The sequence below is a fragment of the Gossypium arboreum genome, chromosome 4 (genome assembly GCF_025698485.1).
Source record: "Gossypium arboreum isolate Shixiya-1 chromosome 4, ASM2569848v2, whole genome shotgun sequence".
Taxonomy (NCBI): Eukaryota; Viridiplantae; Streptophyta; class Magnoliopsida; order Malvales; family Malvaceae; genus Gossypium; species Gossypium arboreum.
The window spans coordinates 72778585-72791958 of record NC_069073.1 but is presented as its reverse complement, the minus strand read 5'-3'; the positions used below and the strand labels follow the sequence as shown (position 1 = coordinate 72791958).

Sequence of the window (13374 nt, the reverse complement as noted above, 5' to 3'; positions counted from 1 at the left end):
TTTTAATCATCACTTCTCAACTAAATTGTGTTTTTATTTGCCAAATTGTTAATATAATTTTACAAATTAAGTGGTTAGTACAAATACAATCCCTGTAGAGACGATAACTCGATACTTACTTATTACTTGATAACGACTGTGTACACTTGCACAAACCCCAGCATTACAAGTTTTTGGCGCCGTTGTCGAGGATTGTCAACTGTTGCCATATCCATTTCTTTCGTGAAGTTCTTTATTTTCAATTTGATTTATTTCTAATATTACTAACTTATTCTTTTTAATTTTGTGATTTTCTTTTCAAGTATTTATGAGCATAGATTGAATTATCGATTTACTCCCTGTATACCCTAAAATTGAGCGAACTTTCAGACAAAGAAGACGTGAACAAACAACTCAAAGACAAGTCAAGATGGACCTTGGAAATTAGAATCAAGACCAAGGTAATGAAGCCGATCATGTACGAAATCCTATCCTCATTGCCCATGATAGGGATTGATGCATTAGACAATATGCTGTGCCACTTTTCAGTTAGTTAAACCCAGGCATTATAAGGCCAGATATTGAGGCAACCCAATTTGAATTGAAACCAGTGATGTTTCAATTGCTCCAAATGGTAGGCCAATTCAGTGGTATGCCCACCGATGATCCACATTTTTGATTGTTTATGGAGGTGAATGATTCATTTAAAATAACTAGTGTGACTGAAGACGCACTAAGGCTGAAGTTGTTTATGTACTCGTAGCGAGATCGAGCATGAGCATGGCTTAATTCTTTGCCACCAAGTTCCATAACTACATGGTAAGAATTGGTAGAGAGATTTTTGGTTAAGTATTTCTCGCCTAGCAAAAACGCCAAGTTAAGGAACGAGATCACAACCTTCCAACAATTGGATGACGAGTCTTTGTATGAGGCCTGGGAGTGATTCAAGGAGTTACTGTGTAAGTGTCCTCATCATGAGATTCCTCATTGTTTCCAGTTGGAGACATTTTATAATGGTCTCAATGCTCATACAAGATTGATGGTAGATGCCTCTGCGAATAAGTCTTATAATAAGGCTTATGAGATCATTGAGAGGATCGCGAGTAATAACTATCAATGGCCAACAAATCGAACAACTTAGGAAGACGTGTAGGTGGAGTTCATGAAGTTGACGCCCTCACTTTGTTGTCATCTCAGGTATCGTCTATTTCCTCTATGTTAAAATAGTTTACTGCTAATAGTGCTAATAATTTTGCAGCTCAGCCACCAAGTCCATACGAAGTAGTTTCCTATGTGTACTGTGGGGAAGGTCATTCTTTTGAGAATTGTCCATCAAATCCCGAGTCAATGTACTATGTGGGGAACCAATATCAAAATAGGAGTGGACAAGGACCCAAGTCTAACTTCTATAATCCTTCACGGCGTAGTCATCCTAACTTTTCTTAGAGCAACCAAGGAAATGGACCGAACTACAACTCATTGCAGCATAGACTCAACCAATCTCAAGGGTTTAATCAGTAAGCTCCAAAACCACCTCAAGCTGAGGTATCAAACAGTTTGGAGAACTTGTTGAAAGCGTACATGGAAAATAATGATGCTTTGATCCAAAGCCAAGCAGCAACACTTAAAAATTTGGAAAACCAAATGGGTCAGTTAGCTACAGAGCTTTGTAATAGACCGCAAGGAACCTTGTCAAAATTGAAAGACCGAGGAAGCTTTAGTATACCTTGTAACATTGGTGAATCTCACTGTGGTAAATTTTTGTGTGGTTTAGGAGTAAGTATCAACTTGATGCCTAAGTTTATTTTCAAGATGTTTAGGATAGGTGAAGTAAGACCTACAACTGTGACACTTCAACTAGTGGATTGATCTTTTGCATATCCCGAAGGAAAGATAGATAATGTTTTGGTAAGAGTCGATAAATTTATTTTTCCTAATGATTTTATTGTCTTAGATTTTGAAGTAGATAAGGAAGTGTCGATCATCCTTGAGAGACCTTTCTTAGCCACGGGAATGACGTTAATTAATGTGCAGAAAGGTGAACTCACCATGCCAGTTTAAGATGATCAGGTAACCTTAAACATTCTTAAAGAGATGAAATTTCCTGATTCAGTAGAAGAGTGTTCAGTTATAGAAGAGATAGAAACCTTGGTTTTTATGGCAAGCAATTTTGAAGAAGATCCATTGGAAAGAGCCTTAGATTTTGACCTTTTGGAGGATGAAGAAGGTGAAGAAAACATGGCTTTGATGGAAGCCAATTTGAGAAATTTTAATCAATCCACATGGTTTGACCTGTTGGAGTTAGAAGTTAGAGAATTTGTGCAACCCAAGTTGTCAATCGAAGAACCACCCAAACTCGAACTAAAGGACTTCCTTTCCATTTGAAATACGTTTATTTAGGTGACTGCTCTACTTTGCCTGTGATTATTTCAATAAAACTAACGAAAGATCAAGAGGAGCAACTAATTGCTGTTCTAAAGAAATTTAAGAAAGCAATTGGTTGGACCATAGCTGATATTCGAGGTATAAGCCCTTCTTTTTGCATGCATAAAATTGTTTTGGAAGAAGGTGAAAGAGCTCGAATTGATGGGCAAAAGAGGCTCAATCCTATTATGAAAGAAGTTGTGAGAAAGGAAGTGATCAAATGGTTAGATGCAGGAATCATCTATCCTATTTCAGATAATTCGTGAGTAAGTCCGGTACAATATGTGCTGAAGAAAGGTGGAATCACGATTGTTGAAAATGAGCGTAATGAGTTAATTCCAATAAGAACTGTTACTGATTGCAGAATCTGTATTGAGTACAGAAAATGGAACAAAGCCACTCAAAAGGACCATTTCCCGTTGCCTTTTATTAATCAGATGTTAGATCGATTGACAGGTAATGAATTATATTATTTTTTAGATTGCTATTCGGGATATAACCAAATAGTTATGCCCTGAAAGACCAACATAAAACAACCTTTACTTGTCAATACGGTACGTTTGCTCTTAGGCGAATGCCTTTTAATTTATGCAATGCACCTGCAAGATTTCAACGATGCATGATGGCAATATTCACTGATATGGTTGAAAATTTTATTGAGGTTTTCATGGATGATTTTTCTGTTTTTGGTAACACTTATGATATTTTTTTGAGTAATTTGGCTAAGGTACTGAAGAGATGTGAAGAGACCAATCTTGTCCTTAACTAGGAAAAATGTCATTTTATGGTCAAGGAAGGGATTATCTTAGGACATAAAATCTCAAAGAGAGGAATTGAAGTCGATAAAGCAAATGTGGATGTAATTGAAAGATTACAGACCCCAATGAATGTGAAAGGAGTCAGAAGTTTCTTAGGCCATGCCAGTTTTTACCAAAGGTTTATCAAAGATTTCTCGAAAATTTCTAAATCGTTGTGTTTGTTGTTAGAGAAAGATATAGTGTTTGATTTCAACAAAGCATGTTTGAAAGCTTTTGAAGATCTAAAAAAATGGTTAATCTCAGCCCCAATAATAATTACACCTGATTGGAACTCACCTTTTGAGTTGATGTGCGATGCAAGTAATTATACTGTTGGAGCTGTGATGGGTCAAAAAAGAAACAAAGTGTTTCACCCTATTTAGTATGCAAGTAGAACTTTTATAGGAGCCCAACTCAATTATATGGTAACCGAAAAGGAACTCTTTGTAATAGTTGTTACTTTTGAAAAGTTTCGCTCATATCTTAAAGGTACCAAAATCACAGTATTTGCTAACCATGCGGCCATTAAATACTTGCTCACGAAGAAAGATGCAAAATCGAGGCTAATTCATTGGATACTGTTACTCCAAGAATTTGACCTTGAGATCCAAGACAGAAAATGTGTCAAAAATCAAATAGCTGATCATCTGTCGAGGTTGGAACAAGATGAGGGAACTTGATCATGTGTGCCTATCAACAAGAATTTCCTAGATGAGCACTTATTTGAGGTAAATCGAATTCATGAAACACCTTGGTTTGCTGATTTTTCTAATTATCTTGCATGTGGAATAATTCCTCAAGAAATGACATACCAACAAAAGAAAAAAATTCTTCATGATAGTCGGTATTATTTTTGGGAGGATCCGTTTTTGTTTAAACAATGTATAGATAATATAATCCAAAAGTGTGTAGCTGAAAGTGAGATTGCTGAGGTCTTGTATCATTGCCATTCATCTCTAAGTGGGGGAAACTTTGGTAGTTCACGTACTGCAGCAAAGATTTTGCAAGCAGGTTTCTTTTGGCCTACGCTATTTAAAGATGCTTATGCTTATGTGAAGAACCGTGATAAATGAAATAGGACCAGAAATATATCAAAGAGGAATGAGATGCCCTTGAAAAACATTTTGGAGGTTGAATTATTCGAAGTATGGGGCATTGACTTCTTAGGCCCCTTTCCTTCTTCATATGGGAACAAATACATCTTAGTTGCTATGGACTATGTATCCAAGTAGGTTGAAGCAAAAGCATACCCTACAAATGATGCTAAAGTAGTCATGTGATTTCTACATAAGTTTGTGTTTACACGATTTGGGACACTAAGAGCTATTATTAGTTATAAAGGTTCTCACTTTGTGAACAAATGGCTTAAGTGGTTGCTTAACAAATATGATGTGAAGCACAAGATTGCTACTGTCTATCACCCCCAATCCAATGGGCAAGTTGAGAGAGTGAACCATAAAATCAAAGGTATCTTTGAAAAGGTAGTACGCTCTAGCAGAAAAGATTGGTCTCGAAGGCTCGATGATGCATTATGGGCCTATCAAACAACATTTAAGACACTGTTAGGAATGGCTCCTTATTGTTTAGTTTTTGGGAAGGCATGTCATTTGCCATTAGTGTTGGAGAATAGAGCTTACTAGGCTTTGAAGCAATTGAAATTTGATCTTAAGCAAGTCAATGAGAGAAGGATGTTACAACTTGATGAGTTGGAAGAGCTGATGTTGTTTTCCTATGAGAATGCCAAAATGTATAAAGAAAGATAAAAAAATATGACATGATAGTCATATACAATCTTGTGAATTTAAAGAAGGTTAGAAGGTTTTGTTGTTTAATTCAAGGTTGAAGTTATTTCTTGGGAAGCTTAAGTTCTAATGAAAAGGACCCTATACCATCTACCGAGTGTATCCTTATGGAGCTATTGAATTATACAATAATTACGGAGGTACGTTTAAAGTTAATGGTCAACGTCTCAAATATTACTGGGATGGTGAAGTTGAGCGAGTTCAATCCTCGTTCAAATTAACATACCCTTGATTTTTCATGAACTCGTTTTGTAAATAAATAATAATTAGAACTTATTTTCTTAGCTTATTACATTTAACTAATTCTGTCTAAGGAGATTGGAACTTAAGCGGGACCGCTGTGACCCCTCCAACCTTTCTTGGGAATTAATTTAATGTAATTTGTTAAGAAGAAATTTCAAATTTTAAATTTTTAAGTTTCATTTGTTTTAAATTTTAAAAGTGAGTCAAATTTGGCCCAAGTACTAATCAATTTTTTTCTTGAGACAAGACAGTTTGAGTTTGAGGCCCAAGATAGCAAAAAAAGAGTGAAAAATCCATACCTAGCCGCCACTCCTATTACTTACCGCCTAAGTAACCTTAATGTAGCTAAATCTTTGCTACATGTTACCCTAATTTTTCCTATATAAACCCCTATCCATTCTACTAAATTTCATATCCTCAAAGCAATTTGCTTATACCTTAGAGATCCCTAAATTTCTCTTTTATGTCGTCAACCTCAAATCTCGAAAGAAACCCTAGTGCTCTTCCCTTTTTGTCGAAATCACCTATTGCTACTACAAGAAGATTGCTGAAGCACCATCCTTGCTATCACACGATGTTTGTCGTAGCAAGTCTTAACCACCTTGCCAATTTTTTTCTTTTTCCCTTTAAACAGAAACTTTGCTGAAATCTTCAGTAAAAGATAGCATGTTTCACAAAAGAACTATATCTTCAAAGACTACTATTAAAAAACCCAATTTTGATCGATGAAGAAGTGAAAGAGAGATTTGATTCATTTTTCAAGCATCAACCTATGAGGTCGAAAAAAGGCTTTAACTTAAAGAGTAATGATTTGATGGTTGTTCCCGTGCCGATTAGAAAGATAATCAATGCACTCAAGTGGGAATGATTTTATGATGCTCGTTCACTTCCCGATGACGAATTAGTTCAAGAATTCTATGCAAGTGACGACACAGGATGTTACTGAGGTCATCGTTCAAAAGAAAAAGGTACCTCTTACTTCTAAGTCCATCAATGATTTGTTTAACTTACCTGATGTTGAAGAAGATGAGTACTACCTTATGATGAACCATATCAATTGGGATTTTCTTCAACAAGTGTTTGATGTTGTGACAAATCTGGGATCCCAATGGATTATAAGAAAGTATGGGAACCATTCTTGCTGAAGGAAATACATAAAACCAGTAGCAAAGGTGTGGTTTTATTTTGTTCGCTATAGTTTTATGCCTATCTCACATAGTGTAACGCCCTAAAATTTTAATTTTTGATTTCGTGTATATGTGACACACAAGTGTGTATCTGCTTCACTGGTTAAGTGTTTTGGGTATGTGTGTGAGGTCCCAAGTTCAAGCCTTACTTGGGCAAATTTTGGTATTTTTATAAATAAAGCCTTAACCTTGTGTAAACAGCTTAAGTTTAATTGTTGGTAAGTTTATATCAGAATAGGCCTGCTGGTTTGGTGGTTAAGTGGAGTGTTAGAGTGTTGGAGGTCCTGTGTTCAATTCTTTGTGATGGCGTGGAGACAATATTTTTGCTCCAATTTTGGATAAGAGTTGTGTTGGGGCAAAATTCTGAGTAGTTGTGTTTTAGTGGGTTAATGGGAGTGATTTTGGAGATAATTGGGGAGATGTTATCAGAAAATAATCTGATTATCTTTTTTTTTAAAAAAAAAATAGAGTTTTGGTTTTCTCTCCAATTCCCCAAACTTTTTCTGACGTTTTCTTCTTCTTTTTTTTCTCTCCTCTGCCAATTCTTTCCCCTAGTTGCTGCGGAAATTTCAATTATTTTTTCCCTTCCTTTCTATTTCTTTTTTCTTCCAATTGATGCTGTTGTTCATTGTTGGTTGTGCGTGTTTGGTAAGTAACAGTTTTGTCTATTGTTAATCGTTCTTGGTTAATCTCTAAAAGGGTGATTCCTTTTTGGTGTTTAGGAGTTAATCAAGGGGCTAGTGGTTTTGAATCGATGCTGTGATTGTGCGAAGTTGTGGTTACTCAATCGAGGTAAGGGTTTTGTTAGGTTTTTAGTCGAGTTCCTTCCGAAATTGGTTGATTAAAAATGAATTAAGTGATTAATCTGGAGATATGTTGGTTGATTTTTAGGCTCTGGAGCCTTAGGAGTGCTTATGCATAAGAAATGATACCAGGTGTGTACCTGAAAGGTAGAAAATGAGATTTGGCGAAAAGCATAAATTGCTTGTTGTCGAGAAATAAGAGAAATAAGAGAAAATGATGCGAAAAAATTGTAAAGAACGGAAATAAGGGTGTTATAAACTTGAAAATCAACATTTTGCACTAAAATAGTTTTAGATAGCAGCAGTAGTCTAACTTTGAAAAATCATCAAAAATAGTGAAAATTGAGTTAGAGGTTGAATCAAATATAAAATTAAAGTTTATTGAGTCTAAGTTTTCGTGGAAGAAACAGTGTAAGCAATGGAGTTTTAAATTATAATATATAATAAATTTTGTGGGACAAGGTCAGAATGAGTTCGGGTTCCCTTGTTTTGAATTTCAAAAATCATAAAAAAATGTAAAAAAATAATTAGGGGCTTAAATTTATGTTTAAATCCTTAATGAGTTAATTTTCAAGAGAAATAAATGGAAACATTATCCAAATTCCGTAGTAAGAGATAAATAATTTTAGTAAGGAAAGGTAGAAGCTGTCAAATAGTAGAGTAAGGATAAGTTTGAAGATTTTATTGTACTTATTTGATAAACTATAAATTTTGAAAATTTTATTGTAGAAAGGTATTTGAGTCTAGTTTCAAAAAAATCAAGCAGATCTTAATTTGGAATTTTGTAGCTCAAGAGATAAATAATTTAGTGACAATGACTCAAGTAGACAACTTTGAATGAACATATAAGTAAATAGTGAAAGCATATATGAATATTTAGCTAGCATGGGTTACATTAAAAATGGATCACACGGCCAAGGCCAATTTGGGCCGAGTTGGCCACATGGGCGTGTGGGCCCACAGGGGCAGATCACAAGGGCATGTGAGCCCATTTTTACCAAAATGTTTCTAACGTTTCACGGGTCACCCAAGTGGCTTTGAACCTACTGTAAGGTTGGTAAGCACTACTTAAACCCCTAAATGTGTGAAATTGACTGAATGGTATCTTTACTGAGCATGTTAATATCTGAACTGTATATATATACTGAAATTTCATAATAGCATATCATCCATTGTATGTTGTATTCCATTTGGTTAGGGGTTGTTATTTGGAGAAAGTGTATTGAAAGGCTTTAAGCCTAATTTACTGGCAGCTCAGCTGCAAACTATTGTTTTGTGCCATATTTGGTACTACTTGGAGTGTAGGGATGAGTGGGTTGATTATATCCTCACATGGAGTGTAGGGTTGGACGGAGATGGTATGTAGAGGCTGGTTGGGTAGGATTTTGCTACTGCATAACTGTTACTGCTACTAATACTGTGATGGGCTAAGACCCTATTGCATTTTTGACACTATACTAAGATGGGCTAAGGCCCAAACTATCACTGATACTGAAAAGGTCTTAGGCCCAAGACTATTCAACTGTGCATTGTGAATACTAATTTTTTGTTTGTTTCTGCGGGATTACACACTGAGTTTATGTAAACTCACCCTTTTTGTTTAATGTGTACAGGAAATCCCCAGACTTAGACAGATCGGTGCGACGGAGGACTCAGTGGTGACCACAATAATTTTTGAAGTTCATGGTTTTCAATTTACGATTTATAATTTGATTATTTGGGTAAGGACCCTTTGGGACTTTGGTTTTAAATTTGGGTTTTTATTTATTTATTTTACTTTATGGATTTATACTTGCTGGTCGTAGGAAATTTGGTTTTCAAAAAGTTAAAGTATTTTCTAAACGCATGATCACTTAGATTGTTTTATTAAAGTTTCTGCAACAAGGGATGTTTCAAAACAAATGTTTTAAATGAATAAAGATGACTTCCTAAGTTCTAACAAAGGTTTACTACAGATAATAACATGGAATGTTTTCATTGTAACAATGAGGTTTCAAAAGCACTATCGTGCGACATTTTCAGATACGGCCATAACGTCTAGGTTGGGTTTGGGGTGTCACATTAAGTGGTATCAGAGTTAGGTTGCAAAACTCAGCTATGGATTATGGGTTTTATAAAAAAATGGGCTTTAGAAAAATTGATTAACTTCCAAATGATTTGACATGTTTTTATTGAATAAGTGGTACACTGAGTCTCCGGCGCTGATCCTGTAAGTACTCTGAACTGTGATTTGTTTTAAATTGAAACTATTAAGGATAGTATATTCTGAAACCACTATAGGTAGTAAACTGTACTGAAAACACTCTAGTTAGTGTATACTGAAAATTGTAGAGAAATTGAAAACTATAGTGAGACTGCGATTTATGAAAATGAACTCTGAACAACCGATACTATTTTACATAAAACATTTGTTAATAAACACTGGAACTGTAACTTATTTATAAAACTGTTGTAGTAGGCTAATTTAGCCCGAGGCAACAGAAACCCAAATTGACCAACCCATTACCAATAATAATAGACCAAAATAATTACGTAAGTCCAAATATCAAGTCCATTTACAATAAGTAATCAGCCCAAACAAGTAACCCAAATACAAGCCCAAAGCTAACAAAACCCTAAGGCTCAACAACCTAAGCTAAAATTTCAGGAAGTTGAAAAACCTAGCTAACCCTAGCACCGCGCCTCTATGCTGCCACCCACATGCTAAGTCAGCACACCAACTGCCCGAGGTAGCCTCCCTTTCACCAAAATGGTAAGCTACCTCGTCTGTTGACTTCCCTAACCTGTAAAATAACCCAAAAAAGAGCAAAAACACAGCAAAAAGGCAGAAACAGAAGCAAGGTCGAATAGTGATAGAATACTAACATGTATTCGGCTATATAGCCACAAGAACTTCAATGTAACCTTTTTTTACAGGCTATCAAATACAAAAAAGCAATAAAAAAAAGATTAAAGTTTTAAAAGGTGAATTTTTTTATTTTTCCTTTTTTATTTTTCTTTTTGAATCTATTATACACGCATATAGAACAAATATAAGGCCAAAATCTTACTGGAGATATTTTCGACGCCGTGCGAGCACTTTTTCCGTCGATTTGAGTGACTTGGGAACCCATTAGGGTTCCGACGAGGTCCCTATCAATGCAAGGTGAAGCCTTTCAGTTTTTTGCCCTCGGGATGAGCATCGGTAGATTTCGTAAGGTTTAAGAGCCTAGACCTAGGCTTTTATTTGAAAAACAAAGAAAAATAAAGAAGGGCAGTCTTTTTTTCTCTCTCCGGCCACCGTGCACGGTGGCACCGTCACCGTAGCCAGTGGCCGTCACGGTGGTCTGATGACCAGACCATTAGTTGGCCTTAGGCCTGTTGCAGAGAAAAAGGGAGAGCATTTAACCCTTTTTTTTTTTTTTAGAAAACAATGTTGAAATGAGTTTTTTAAAACAAATTTGATTTAAATAGCAGTGCGAAACGACGCCATTTCACCTTGGCCAATTTAGTGCCAAAACGGTGTCGTTTAAAGGAGGCCGACCTGAGACCCGACCCGTGTTGCTAGGATTCGTGTGTTTTCTTCCCTAAAGGGGATATTTACATGTTTGGTCCTTCCGCTTTTTTCCTGTTTTTGATTTAAGCCTATTTCCTTTTTAATTTTGGCCCGTTAACCTTTCACTTATTTCATTTTAGTCCTAACTATGGCTGTGCATTTTGGAGGACAGGGATCATTTCCCATTTAATCCACACATCTTTACGTGCCTTTTAGTTTGATCCCAATTTTTTTTAAATTTTCCCTTTAATTTTATTTCATTTTTAATTTAATCCGTGACTCTACTTAGTGAAACACAGTGCATAAAGATCAGGGATATTTTCCCTTTAGGTCCTTGCTAGTTTCAACACATTACATTTTGGTCTTTGTCACCCTTTTTTAATTATTTGTAATTTATACCTTTTAATTTTATTTTAAGTTTTAATTACCTCCTTTATTTTAATTAATTTACTTATTTGCTTGCTTATACATTTATCATTGTTTTATTTTATCCATTTGCTTGTCTATTTATTCTTGTACATATATATATATATTATTCATTTGCCTTTTTATTTAAATTATTGTATCCTTTTTATTTGTTGTTCTTCCAATAACTAAATTTTTATTTATCAATTATTCATTTTACTTGTGCCCTTATTGTTATTATTATTATTATTATTTAATCATCTATTTATTTATCACCCGTTCTTTGTATACTTTTAAAAATTAAATTATTTAGGTTTTCACTTATAGTATTATTATTGTCATTCCTATTATTATATGGTTGTTATTATTATTATTATTATTATTATTATTATTATTATCGCCACATTATTATTTTTTACACATGTTTTATTACAAATAGTGCCTTAATTTTATTCATTTTAATTTGGTTCTTTACTTTCAATATTTTTAAACCTCTTCCCTTATATTTATTTATTTATCACTCTGTCATTATCGTTCTCACCGTTATTTATCTATTTCATCTTTACTTGTTCATATGCATTATTCTTATTGTAATTTGTTTATTAATACTACTATGACTATTATGGCACATTAGTATTATCATAACATCCATTTGTTTATCATATACTCAACCCGTATAGTTGTTTTATATTATTGCATTATTATTCCCCCATGCACTATGTTTAGATACAATCGGTTATCTTTGTATTATGCTTCAAAATAGCCCATGTCATTTTAAACTTCCATTTGATAAAATTTTTAAGAAAAAAGAAATTTTCAAAGTAAGGCAATGTTCTGTATTTGGAACTTCGAGAGATCGTACCCTAACGTACTGGGTTTCGATTTTTCTCGCTTGATCCAAATGACCGAATAACCTTTTAAAATTAAAACACATGAGTTTTGAAAATCAAAAGACCAGCTTATTCTCGAGGGTTGTGTCCTAACGTACTAGATGTGGTATTTTATTACTTCGGGACAAGGTCTTTAAAATCCGTTTAATTTACTCAAGCAAATTCTTCGTATAGATGAACATTAAAAAATGGATCGTATTTTAAATTCTTTTCGAGTTTTCAACTTTCGACGTTAAGACACTAATTAATCAATTAGGTACCAATTTTGGACGTTACAAGGGTGCTAACCCTTCCTTGTATGTAATTGAATCCCGAACTCATTTTCTCGATTTTCGTAGTAAATCCAAATGTTTTATTAAAGCAATGAAACTACAAGGTGATCCGATCACACCTAAACAAAAAAAGATTGGTGGCGACTCTCATTTTTTTTTTCAAAACCAAGTTGACCCGTTTTCAAAAAAATGGTTTCAACAGCTTAGCGACTCCACAGGGGACTTTTGAGAGTCAAGCCATAAATTGATTAATTTTTGTCTTTTGTCGAAAATTGAAAATTTGTATAAATTTACGGTTTCTCCATTGCATTTTATCTGTCACTTTCATGGTCTTCATCATAATACGCTTGCTTTAATGGTTTAAATCTTTTGATGTATCTTTGCATATCACATCGCATAAATTGGTCGATTTTATCCTTTTAAGTGGGAGTGAGAAACTATTCCTTCGTAAGGTCTTCACCTCCGTATAGGATAGTGGATCGCTTTCGGGATACATCTGTACCTACGTCTTCGTGAGATTTTCATCTTCGTATAGCCATATGGAAATGTATTCCCCTGAACTGAACTCGTCCCGTATGAGCCTATAATGGGTGAGGATCGAGTAATCTGCCGGTTCAGGTACCTTTACTTTAGAACCAAACCACATATAATGAGCCCTAGGAGCCTACCCTAGGTAGAACCACGCCAAACCTTAGTGGATTACCCGAATAGGTGCTTGATTAATTCCTATTGTTTTGAGTTCTATTTTTTGTATATAATTCTGACTTGTTGTGTTTTGCTATTATTGCATGGCATTTCATCAGAAAAAGGTGTTGATTCACGTTCGGTTACTAGATAGAAAAGCTTAGCATGGAAAAGGGGTTTCTTGATAGAGTGGAGGATAATGCGGCCGTCCAAATATGGTCCGAGAGGATGAGCAAGAGAAAGGTGATAGTCTGACCGAGAGATATGAATCAGAGTTTAGGATTTCAGCCGCATCAGTGTGACTTAGAATAACCTGCAATAATTAAAGGAAATATGGGATCAATGGGGTAACA

The 13374-nt window shown here is 34.9% G+C and overlaps 1 non-coding gene across 1 annotated transcript; it reads right to left on the bottom strand.

The window, feature by feature from the left end:
• Positions 1–853: 853 nt before the first annotated feature.
• Positions 854–960, bottom strand: LOC128292101 (small nucleolar RNA R71). The gene has a single exon (XR_008282086.1). It is a non-coding gene; the product is annotated as a small nucleolar RNA R71 (small nucleolar RNA).
• Between the last annotated feature and the right edge of the window lie 12414 nt (positions 961–13374).